The sequence below is a fragment of the Carassius carassius genome, chromosome 8 (genome assembly GCF_963082965.1).
Source record: "Carassius carassius chromosome 8, fCarCar2.1, whole genome shotgun sequence".
NCBI lineage: Eukaryota > Metazoa > Chordata > Actinopteri > Cypriniformes > Cyprinidae > Carassius > Carassius carassius.
In genome coordinates, this window is record NC_081762.1 from 26,333,523 (window position 1) to 26,345,784 (window position 12,262).

The 12,262-nt window shown below is 42.2% G+C and overlaps 1 protein-coding gene across 3 annotated transcripts in view; it reads left to right on the forward strand.

Moving 5' to 3' along the window:
- Nucleotides 1-12,262, forward strand: part of LOC132145655 (regulating synaptic membrane exocytosis protein 2-like) — a 175,685-nt gene that overhangs the window by 54,715 nt on the left and 108,708 nt on the right. The window lies entirely within an intron of this gene.

A 12,262-nucleotide genomic window follows, 5' to 3' on the forward strand; every position in this document is an offset into this window, starting at 1 on the left:
GTTGGGGGAGTGGAATAAATGACAGGTCTATAGCATTCTGTAATCTAACTAATGGTGAAGCTTATTATAACCATACAGAGCAGTCAGCTGTGATTTAACCTAGAAATATTATTAGTGGTGTTTGTTACGTCGATTACGCTCTTGGGCACTCTCCAAAATAGCGGGAGACGTAACTCGGGGGGAAAAGAATAGTTAAATGAATTGTTATTTTTGTTTTCTTTGTGCTCTTTGTGTTTTTTTTTTTTTTTACTTTGGTTAAAATTTCTCAATGGCAGTGTAAAATAACATCCTTTTTACCTGGTCAAAATCAGCTCTGTTCAAAGAGACCCATTTTAGTGCATGTCCCTTTAAATGCTAATGAGCTCTGCTCACCCCGCCCCTTTTTTCCGTTGAAGTCACCATTCTTATTCATGCAGTTATAACTGCTCAAAAACTATTTAAAATACATTCGTAAATGACCTTAGACTTTAGCCTGCATTAGAACGAGTCAACAGTTTACTGTCTGGGATTTGTTTATTTGAGGGCGCGGGCAAACGTATGTCCATTGCAAGAGAGCTGGCATACCACAACTAGGGCCGTAGGATTTCTGCGATGCAGAAAAAGCGGAGGGAATCGCAGAATCCAGTCATAAATACGGAATTTACAGTTTAACGCGGAATGGCACGGACTTTGCCAAATTTTGAATGAATTAATCAAAAATAGGTCATTTCACTTACACCAAATCACGATATGGACTAATATCTGTAAATATTAAACCGGAACAGACTATTTAAATATCAATCCTGCATGTTCTGCGTGTCTCTGTTAATGAATGGGGCAGAAGCGCGACTTTACACACACTGAAGCGTGAGTGACGCTCCGTCTGCTGTCTCACTAATAAGGACATGAACACATGAACAACATCTCCAGAACTGCTCTGACAGTCACTTCATGAGCATTTGACCGTTTGATTTGAGTAAAACTAGCGTCACAACAGAACTGTAAAAGTACGTCAACCCGTCAAAATAAAAGTCCGGTTCAAAGACAAGTATTTGCCAGAGATGTATTACTATTGTTCAGCAGAATGTATATATCCTACTACAAAAAAAAAATCAAACATTATTTTTTTAAGGTTTAATCACACAACATTTCTTCCATGTTTTATTTTAAATAGTAAATCCCCTTTGTTTACCAAAAAGTTAAGTTTGCTTAATTTTTTTTCAATAATTAAAAGATAAATTAATTTTTTGTGTGTTTAATGTTTAATGTGCATCTCAGAAAATGCTTTATTTAAAACCCCAACTGAATGGCACTTAATTCATTTGTCAACTTTCTTTCTTTGTACTGTCATTGTTCACAGTACAAGTACAGACAGAGAAACAATGGGTAATAATTAAATGTTTATTTTTGATGAATGCATTGCATTGTATGCATTTAAAAAAATAAAAATATTTTTTTTCTAAAAAAGGAAATGAAGTTGTTCATTTTAAGAGACCCAGTAGTCTTATTTTCTCTTGCATAATTAATATTGCACTTTAATTAAGCAAAAACGCATTTTATCCGATTACTCGATTAATCGATGGAATTTTTGGTAGAATACTCGATTACTAAAATATTCGATAGCTACAGCCCTACTCTGTAGTCTTCTGAGGTCAGATTTAGAAGCTGAGCTGAACCAGACAGTTACTGAAGTGCAGAGGATGGATTCGATGATGGTGGAGTAGAACTGTTTCAGCAGATCCTGTGGCAGGTTAAACTTCCTCAGCTGGCGAAGGAAGTACAACCTCTGTTGGGCCTTTTTCACAATGGAGTCAATGTGAATGTCCCACTTCAGGTCCTGAGAGACAGTGGTGCCCAGGAACCTGAATGACTCCACTGCAGTCACAGTGCTGTTCATGATGGTGAGTGGGGGGAGTGCAGGGGGGTTTCTCCTGAAGTCCACGATCATCTCCACTGTTTTGAGTGTGTTAAGCTCCAGGTTGTTGAGACTGCACCAGACAGCCAGCTCTTTCACCTCCTGTCTGTAAGCAAACTCGTCACCATCCTGAATGAGGCCGATGAGTGTGGTGTCATCTGCAAACTTCAGGAGCTTGACAGAGGGGTCCTTAGATGTGCAATCATTAGTGTACAGGGAGAAGAGCAGTGGGGAGAGAACACAGCCCTGGGGAGCTCCGGTGCTGATTGTACGGCTGCTGGATGTGTATTTTCCCAGTCTCACTAGCTGCTGCCTGTCTGTCAGGAAGCTGTTGATCCACTGACAGACGGAGGTGGGCACGGAGAGCTGAGTTAATTTGGGCAGGAGGAGGTTTGGGATGATCGTGTTAATGGCCGAGCTGAAGTCCACAAACAGGATCCTCACATAGGTCCCCGGTCTGTCTAGGTGTTGCAGAACATAATGCAGTCCAATGTTTACTGCATCGTCCACAGACCTGCTTGCTCTGTAGGCAAACTGAAGAGGATCCAACAAGGGTCCAGTGATGTCCTTCAGGTGGGCCAGCACCAGTTTTTCAAATGACTTCATGACCACAGACGTTAGAGGCACAGGCCTGTAGTCATTTAGTCCTGTAATTTTGGATTTCTTTGGGATGGGGATGATGGTGGAGCGTTTGAAGCATGAAGGGACTTCGCACAGCTCCAGCGATCTGTTGAAGGTCTTTGTGAAGATGGGGGCCAGCTGGTCAGCACAGGATTTCAGACAGGCTGGTGTAACACAATCTGGGCCTGGTGCTTTTTTCCTTTTCTGCTTCCGGCAGACCTGGCGCACCGAATCCTCACTGATCTGAATTGCAGGTGTGGGGGAGAGGGGGGATGCAGGAGGTGTGAATGGTGAGAGCGCTTGATTGGAGATGTGTTCAGGGTGGGTTGAAGGAGTTGTTAATGGTGTGAACGGTTGTGTGGAGAGGCATTCAGGGTTGGCTGCAGGAGTTGTTATTGGTGTGAATGGTTGTGTGGAGAGGTGTTCAGGGCAGGTGATGGGTGTTCTTTCAAACCTGCAGTAAAACTCGTTCAGATCGTCTGCCAGTCTATGATTCTCCACAGTGCTGGGGGGTGGTGTCTTGTAATTGGTGATCTTCTTTAGACTTTTCCACACTGATGCGGAGTCGTTCGAAGTAAACTGAGTCCTTATTTTTTCAGAATAATTCCTCTTTGCCACTCTGATCTCCTTTTCCAGTGTGTATTTAACCTGTTTATACAAGACATTGTCCCCCTTCATGTAAGCATCTTCTTTGGCCTGACTGAGCTGTCTGAGTTTTGCAGTGAACCACGGTTTGTCATTGTTGTAATTTAGTTGAGTCCTGGTAGGAATGCATATATCCTCACAGAAACTGATATATGATGTTACGGTCTCTGTGAGTTCATCCAGATCGGTGGCAGCAGCTTCAAAAATACTCCAGTCAGTGAGGTCAAAACAAGCTTAGTCCATTAGTCCATCTCTTTACAGTCCTTAATACAGGTTTAGCTGATTTTAGTTTCTGCCTGTATGTCGGTATAAGATGAACCAGAAGGTGATCAAAACGTCCCAAAGCTGCTCGTGGAACAGAGTGATAAGCATCCTTCATTGTGGTGTAACAGTGATCCAATATATTACTGTCTCTTGTGGGACATGTAACATGCTGTCTGTATTTTGGCAGTTCACGGGAGAGATTGGCTTTATTAAAGTCCCCAAGAATGATTAAAATGGAGTCCGGGTGTTGTAGTTCTGTCTCTGTGATCTGATCAGCGAGTTTCTGTAAAGCTAAGCTCACGTGCGCTTGCAGAGGAATGTAAACACTCACCAGAATGTCCGAGTGAAACTCTCTCGGCGAAAAGAACGGCTTGCAGTTAATGAAGAGTGTTTCGAGATTTGAGCAGCACATCTTCTTTAACACAGTTACATCTGTACACCACCGATCATTGATGTAAAAGCATGTCCCGCCGCCACGCGATTTCCCCCGTTGATTCTGCTTCGCGGTCCACTCTGAATAGCTGAAAGTCCGGCAGATGGAGCGCGCTGTCCGGTATGCCGTCATTCAGCCAAGTTTTCGTGAAACACAGACCAGCAGAGTGTGAGAAATCCTTATTTGTCCGAGAGAGCAGAAGCAGTTCGTCCGTTTTGTTGGGTAGAGAGCGGAGATTTGCCAGATGGATGCTAGGAAACGGCGTTCGAAATCTGCGTTTTCTTAGTCTCACGAGCGCGCCAGCTCTTTTTTCCCCATCTGCGCGTCCTCTTGAAACGTGTGATCAGTGCAGCCGCTCCGCCAATTCCTTGTAGAGTATCGTTGGCGGAGTATCGTTCGGATGATGGGAAACACTAACAACTGCTGTTTATTATTACATCCAACAACAGAACAAAACAACTCAATCATTTAGGAGTCATTCTTGTCATCACCTGCTCTGGCATCAAAACAATGGCAGACTGTTTACAGCTCACTCAGGGTGAGTCTGATAAAACACCAGTGTTATGCTGCATTCCAGGCAGGTTTTTGAGTTTGTAAGTCATGTTTTCAAACCACGACTTTGAACCGTTCCAGGCTAGTCACGCCAAACTTCCTGGGCGCAAGGAATTGTAGCTAGATTATTAATTGTATTGTAACGTTACATTGTCCTAAAATCGTTTTTTTCAACGTGTACCACTTGCATAAACACTACATCCGTAGGCAGTATTATTCGTAGGGGCTGCCATTGCTGTTTCACATGCTGTGTGACGTCATAACTCGGAGTACATCGATCTAGTACGAGTTCACGGGTGGGAAGTCATGGGTTTGACTGCTGTTCCAGTGCACTTTCACAGGTTTAAGGTTGCAAAAACACGGGTTACGGGTTGCCTGGAATGCGGCATTAGTCAACAGTTGTGGGAGGGGCCTGGGTCTGTGTGACATTACACAGCAAAGAATCTGTGAATGGCTTGATCTCAGAAAGCACTTGATTTGTGGGGATTTAAAAAAAACACTAGATAGAATTTTATCATTATAGGGTGGTTGTGTACACACATTGCCAACACATTTAAATTCAAACTAGGTTTGTCAAAGGGGCTGATAAACTAAGTAATTTTTTTTTATTTAAATATGATCAATATTCAAATTATATTAAAGAGAAACTAAACCCTAAACTAACTTTTTTTAGTTAATGATCTGTAAGAATGGGGCTTTATTAGTGCTGTTCATTTATTCAAGTAACTTTTTTGACATTTGAGTATAAAGTGTTTTAATTCTACAATATATGGTGTAAAAATGTTTGAGTGCTGCCCTCTTCAGGTTGAACGGTGGCTACTGCAGTTGATTTTTCCTATTGGATGTTTGCGGTGGCAGGTGAAGTAAGCAGTTTCCAGCTCACCACGCCATCTTGTTCCGTCAAAATCACTGTAGTGAGTCAGGAGTTGGAATTGCGAGTATCGAAAACGACCAGGATAGAGTATTATAGCATCTATTTAACATACCATTTATATAGTTATTTAGATTATTTCATGTAGCCTATGAAGTTAATTAGCATAGTTGTTAGTGTAACGTTAGTATTGTTAGAAGCATATTTAGTTAGTAGCATAGTATTGCATCAGTTAGGATTGCTTCAAGTTGGCGTAGATTTATCTGTATTTAGTACAGTGGTAAGGAAGGTACGTAGGTGTACTGTTGCTGGTTGCAACAGCACTGCTGGACTGCATAGTTTTCCAGCAGACTTTAAAATTAGGCACCAGTGGTTGCATACAGATCCCGCCTAGAGCTGGAGTGTGCAAACTGCATTTTACGCGGGATTGCTTCTCCAACGCAATGGTGGTGGAAATGGGCTTCTCCACACAGCTCGTGCTGAAAAGCGTCGCGGTGCGGGAGTTAAGATCGCAGTTTGAGCCAGCGGCTAGAATTGATATGGCTCTGGCCCTGGCCCTGTGTCCACAGACACCTCGACATCCTCCACTTCAGGTGAAGGTGGGGGAGAAAAGTCCTCTACTTCAGATGAACGCTCTGTTGCAAAGCTGCTTGCGTCACTACAGTCACTCTCCATTTTAGCGACTGACAGCAGCTGTCAATCAATCCGTCACTGCGGGTCTCAGCTTCACGCCCCACGCACTCAGCCCCGCCCTCGGTTCATCCCCTTTATCTCCGCTGTGCTCTGCCCACTTGTCAGCATTTTTCAAATATTGCCAGTGGGTGGAGTCAGTCTCTGACCAGGGGTTTAGTTACCCTTTAACATTTAAAATGCATAATTTCAGTTAGGTGGAAGAAGCTTTTGGCTTCTCTCATGAGTCCACAAAAGGGCGCAATAAAATCTGTGAAAAAATACACAATGTTTAAAAACCAATTATAATTAAGTTGCTTAAACAATTATAAACAAAACAGCATCATGTATTAATATTTAATATGAAGGTACAAAAGCCAATCACACAAAGTACTTTTTTCATTTAAAAACATGAGATGCAATGGGGTGAAAAAAAGAACGCCATAAACTCTCGAGACATATTTTTTAAAAGTTGATCTTACTCTAATTTTACACAGCTTTCTAAACTTTCATCACAGCTTTCTTTTTTTCAGAGCTTTTCAGCTCTCTTGTGCGAGATGTGAGATGCGAGTGCAACGGTGATAGATGTCCCTCTAGAAAAATGTGTTCTGTGTAAACGGCTAAGTTAAATTTTTTTTAATGTAAACAAGATCTTCTCCACATTGATGTTCTCTTTTTCTGAAGTATTTTTAATGAACAACGCAGTAGCGCCTCATCTAGTGGCTTCAACTGGATAGGCTAACAAAAACATTATAAGGCAATGACACTTGCATCGTCATCGCATCTCACGTGCCACTGATAACCTCCAATTTCCACCAGATGCGTAACGGCTGCGTTACGGCTCCGGCACGGCGGCGGAGTCAATAGGTTTCAATTAAAGTCAATGAGTGTATTTCCACTGAATGCGTTACAGCTGCGTTCCGACTCCGGCGATCCGCAGCCCTCCGGAGCAGATACGCAGAGCTTCTATTTTTGCCGGATGCCGGAGCGCTCCGCAGCACTACAGGGCAGAGTACGCAGGACAGGAAGTCGAGTGACAAAACAGAACAGCCAGAAACAAAATAAAAGATCCGTTTAATTTTCAAAATAAAATACACAGCGCTCATATTTCCCTACACTACACCTTGAAAACGTCATAATGGGTGGAGACAGGCTTGTTGAAGTTTTAACCCCGTTGACACGATGGATGAAGAAATGAAAAGAGAAAAGAAAAGAACTCTATCCTATACTCCTTCGGATGGAAAACTGTTCCTGGTTTGGTAGTTCTGTTCATAGATATCATATATAAACTATGGTTCTGTTTATAGAAACTACATATCATGCGATCACACCAGAATTTGCGAGATTACATGGGGCAACGTGACGTCAGCTGTCAGTCATGACCGCAGCCATTCCGCAACAAATACGGACCTGGTGGGTATTGACGGACGACGGAACACGGAGCTGTCACGCAGCGGAGCCGTAACGCAGCCGTTACGCATCTGGTGGAAATTGGGGGTAAGGCTGCCTGACGCACACCTAAAATTCAAATGCAACACTTTTACATTCAAATGTGCCTTTTGAATTTGACGAATATATAATAGAAAATGTTTTATTTGACTGCTCTAGTTCAAACGCCATATCAAAGTGAATTTTTCATCCGATGCCCCCTTTAAATGCTACAATAAAATACTAAAAAACAGTATGGTATTAAAATAATCTGATGTTAAGAGTTTTCTAAATGTAATTTTTAAGTAATGTGATGGTCCTGCTGTATTGTACTGTGGGGCTATAATGATGTAAAGTGATAGTAATAGATGCTAATACTGTGGTACTTTGATATATACGGCCATTAGGGCTGCATGATGTGTCGTTTAAGCTTCGATATCGCGATGTACGAATCCATGATAGTCACATCGCAGGATGTGTGATGTAGGCTGTAGTAGTTGATCCGTTGTTCATTAACTGTACGAGCCAGCTGCTCCCCGGCCCTTGACGAATGTGATTTGCGGATTAATCGCACAGCTTTACCATCATAGAGTGAAAGTTTATCATTTGCATCTGTCAGTTTAACAGGGCAGAGAGAGAGAGAGCGCGCAAGAGAGAGAGAGAGAGAGCGCGCGAGAGAGAGAGAGACAGAGGGAGAGAGAGAGAGAGAGAGAGAGAGAGGGAGAGAGAGAGAGAGAGAGAGAGAGAGAGAGAGAGTGCATGAGCGAGAGAGAGACAGAGAGAGAGAGAGCGCGAGGGAGCGAGCCCCGGCCGCACACTCACCGTCTTCAAACAACACGAGCACTGTAAGTGTAAGTTTGCTCACCCCATTTTTCTTTGTAAGAAAAAATTAGATTAGATTTCATATTACAATATATATCGCAGAAAAATAATATATCGCAATGTAATTTTTTCCCAATATCGTGCAGCCCTAACCGCCATACTGAATTACTATATACCATATTAATGTAATATTGTTTCTGGCAACTCCTACGCTTATGCTATGTGTGATTCATACTGTAGGGTCAAATAGAATTGCTTTTATTGGCCAATACCAATTAATGGTCAACATATTAGTGCATTCCTAATGGTCTGTGTGCCTCTTAAGGTTCATGTGTCCAGTATTTGCCTGCCTGTGCTTTATCTTATTGGCATGTCTGTTTACCTCAACAGTTGTTGATTCGCTCTTCCTCGAATGCTCTGCACCTCTTCCATGCAGTGTGTCCCGCTCTACTGGGGTATGCCCTACTTACGGCATGTGTGTGTTTTGGAAAGCTAATAAGGCAGTCTTGGAGCATTTACATGGAAGCAGGTCAGTCGGATCCCACTCGGTGAAAGGCTGTGATCTCCGCTGCAGTCTGACGGCTGTGTGGAGGCTCCAGCAGGCCCTTCACAACACCGCTCAAATCAATGTGCGGGAGCAGAGTTGATTTATACCGTCTGTTGTATAAAGTGGGACTGGATGATAAACCTTGCAAGGTTGGCAACAGCAGGTCAGAAGGTGCAGTCATTCAAACTAGTGCAGCAGGGCGACTTAAAATGAAACATCAGGTTATGTCTTGTATTTTTGTTCTTCTTTTTTAAGAACAAGGGTTCCCTCTGTTTTAAAAAACCTGAATCTGTGTAGCCTAATGCTTCACCCTAAAATCATACTCTTATCATATTTGATGCAAATTTATACGGCTTCTAAATGAACAACATGAACAACATTTTGCTAAAAACCTTTTATAAACAATCGACTACATACCTTTTGTCTGTGATTGATAGTTTTGAATTTTTTTGCAAGTCTAATGCCTTTTGTACAAATGTCCCCCTTCGGCTCTTGGTTTCTGCTGTGAAATCTTTGTAAGATTTAGGCATAATACCATTTCCACCCGTTACCCCTACACTTACCCTTGCTCCTCTGTTTTCATGCATTCACATGAAGGGGTAGGTGTCTCGATTCTCTTTTGGTTGGAGGGATAGGGGTAAAGGCCAGATAGCCCTTCAAACGAAGATTTTTCGGGACCACACTTAAAACGAAGAGGCATGAGAATTATCTCGGCGTAATCTGGTTACAGCTGTCCAAGCAAACAAGAAGCATTTTTGGCATTTTGGCTCTGTTTCAAGGGACCAGGGGAAGGGGTCGGCACAGGAGTATAAAATAGAATTGGGATTGGGCATAAATTTTATATTGTTAATTAACATTTCAAGACTTATTTCAAGACATCATTATTTTCTAGGCATACATTTGCTTAGATCAAGCTTCTATATGAGCCATAAACCCATGATGTATCAAATACAATCCTTATTTAGTGGAAAAGTTTGATTATTGTTTAGGACAATGAGGGCTTTGGAGTCATAGAGGCTGAGAATTGTTGCACTTGCAGTTCCAAATGGATTTGCACAAATGACTAGATTTGAAGATGCAAGCTAGACATAGGAGGTTTGTACTGCTTTGCAGTTGCTGAAGATGTTCTAGGTGGTTGCTAGGCTATTGTGCCTGGTGTGTTCACACAGACTAATGCATTTTAAACCGATTTTAATGGAGCACAGTGGTTGACATAAATGCTATCCTAACTATATAACTACAGATGCTATATAACTAATGTTATGTGCATCTTTAACTACACTTTGTCATAAGGACAACTATTCAATCCTTAAAAACATAAACCTTAAATTCAACATAACACAGGATCAGTCACAAGAATAAAACTGATCTGACTTGTGATTCAGTGAGCGAGTAATTAATTCAGGAATCACTCCCACTAACTCATAAGTGTTTTTGATGTATTGGGGGGGGGGGGGGGGGGGGCTGGGTCATAAGAGTCATTTGCTCACTTTCTTGCTGCCTGCAATGCAATATTAATATTTCACATTTAATTCAAACCTCAAGATCAAATGTAATTTCTCTGCAGTGGCACTGTAGATTCAGTGTTTAGTACAGTGCTCCATCCACATCGGCAGATAAACGCATGTGTTCAAGAGCTGACCTAAAAACATGAAAATCATAAAAAATAATTTAGTTTCTGAGGAAGGTTCTGAATACAGTTTCAGCACGGATGCATGATTTATCCAAATAAAACCAAAATTGTGATACGGCTTAGTGCAAGTATCAAATTGCAAAGGCTGTGATTTAATAAAATAAATAAATGCGCCCTATCTTTCTGAGTGAAGCGCTCATGTGTTCGTTTACACATGAGCAGCTCATTTTTAAAACACCACATCCTGTGTTTCTGTATCTCAATGTGGTTCGGTTCACAGTAGATGCTGCTCCACATGAACTCCATCTTTGCATCTGCTTTGAGTTTGGGTCGCTTTAATGTGCATTTGGCATCAAAGGTGCCAAACATTGTTGTGATGAGAACTGCTTATGAACAAAGGAGAAGCTGTAAGCACATTTCCATCAAAACAAACATTCAGTGGTTTGAAAAACATTCAGTGGTTATGTCATTAAGACATAAATATTGGTGTTGCCATTTCACTATTACTATTCAATAATTATGATGATTATTTGTATCAATATTTATTATTAATAGTAGTGGTAGTATTTTGTAGCTATGTTGATATACAGTATATAATCACAAAGTTTTGGTCAATATGTGTATCCCTACAAACAACCACAGCAAACCTGGCATTTTTAAATCACATTTTAAATGGCAATCACAATTTATATCAGAACGACCATTTGATTTCCCCCAAATCTTATTACACCCCTAAATTCCAGCATGTTTGTGTACGTACTCATGTACTATATTTCACCCTGTTTTGTAGATATTTGCTTGAGCCATTAAGTTACACACAACATTTTTATAAAGTTGTGAGACCAATCAGCTAACGTGTAATATCGTGCACAACCTTTAGGTGACGCTGTGTTCTCACTCACACACAGATGCACACACACACACACACACACACACACACACACACACACACACACACACACATGCCTGCAAAGCTCAGAATTGATCTGTCCGCTTGGGAAAGACACCATGCACACACACACACACACACACACACTGAATGTATGAATATTTGTGAACACACACATGCTCGATCGCCCAGATGCGCTCAGGGAAAGGTGCCCACACACACATGCATTTACTGCACACATGCTGAGACAGCCAACTTCTACATGCCGATGCATCATTTCCAGAGAGGTTTATTTGACTGGGATATTGTTCCTGCTTTGTTCCTTGAGTTTGCCAGGGCAAAGAGGAAGATGATTATGCTGAAATCCAGACTTGGAGCTTGGGGAAGGAGTCCCCGGGCCGTACGATTGCTAAGCAATAACCGCCATGCAGCCAGTAATCAGCTAAGTACCATAATCCTCCTTGCAGGGTAAAGTCGTGCTTGACCTCCAGCTATATACAGCCTGTGATAACAGCATTAAACAGTAACACCGCTCTCCATTCTCAGAGGCCTTTGCACCTCATGCGTTCAGGCCTCTCGGCACCTCTCGGCCCGCTTCGGCTTTCTAGAATTGGCTCTTTGCTCCGGTGTGGCCTGCGTCTGTGAGAGCATGCTGGGAGAGGTGGAGGAAGCACTAAGCATGTGCTTCTTGTAGCCGTGACCACCCCCCCCGCTGGACCTCTTCTTGTATTTGTGTTTGATGCAGCTGTGTGGTCTACATGGTTGTGCCTACACCCGCGACGCGCTCGGCTGTGGAGGATTGTTTTTTTTGCCGGTGCAGCATTCGTGTGATAGTCGAGTGCCTCTTGCCGAATGCTGCTTAGTTGACAGTTTTGTGACAGGCATGCAGATGTTGCTAGAAGAGTAATTATAACGCCTGAGTATTGCTTGCACAGAACTGGCCGTTCAGTTGGGAAAGATTATTATGCATGAGGTTTAAGGCTGTTTACATCTC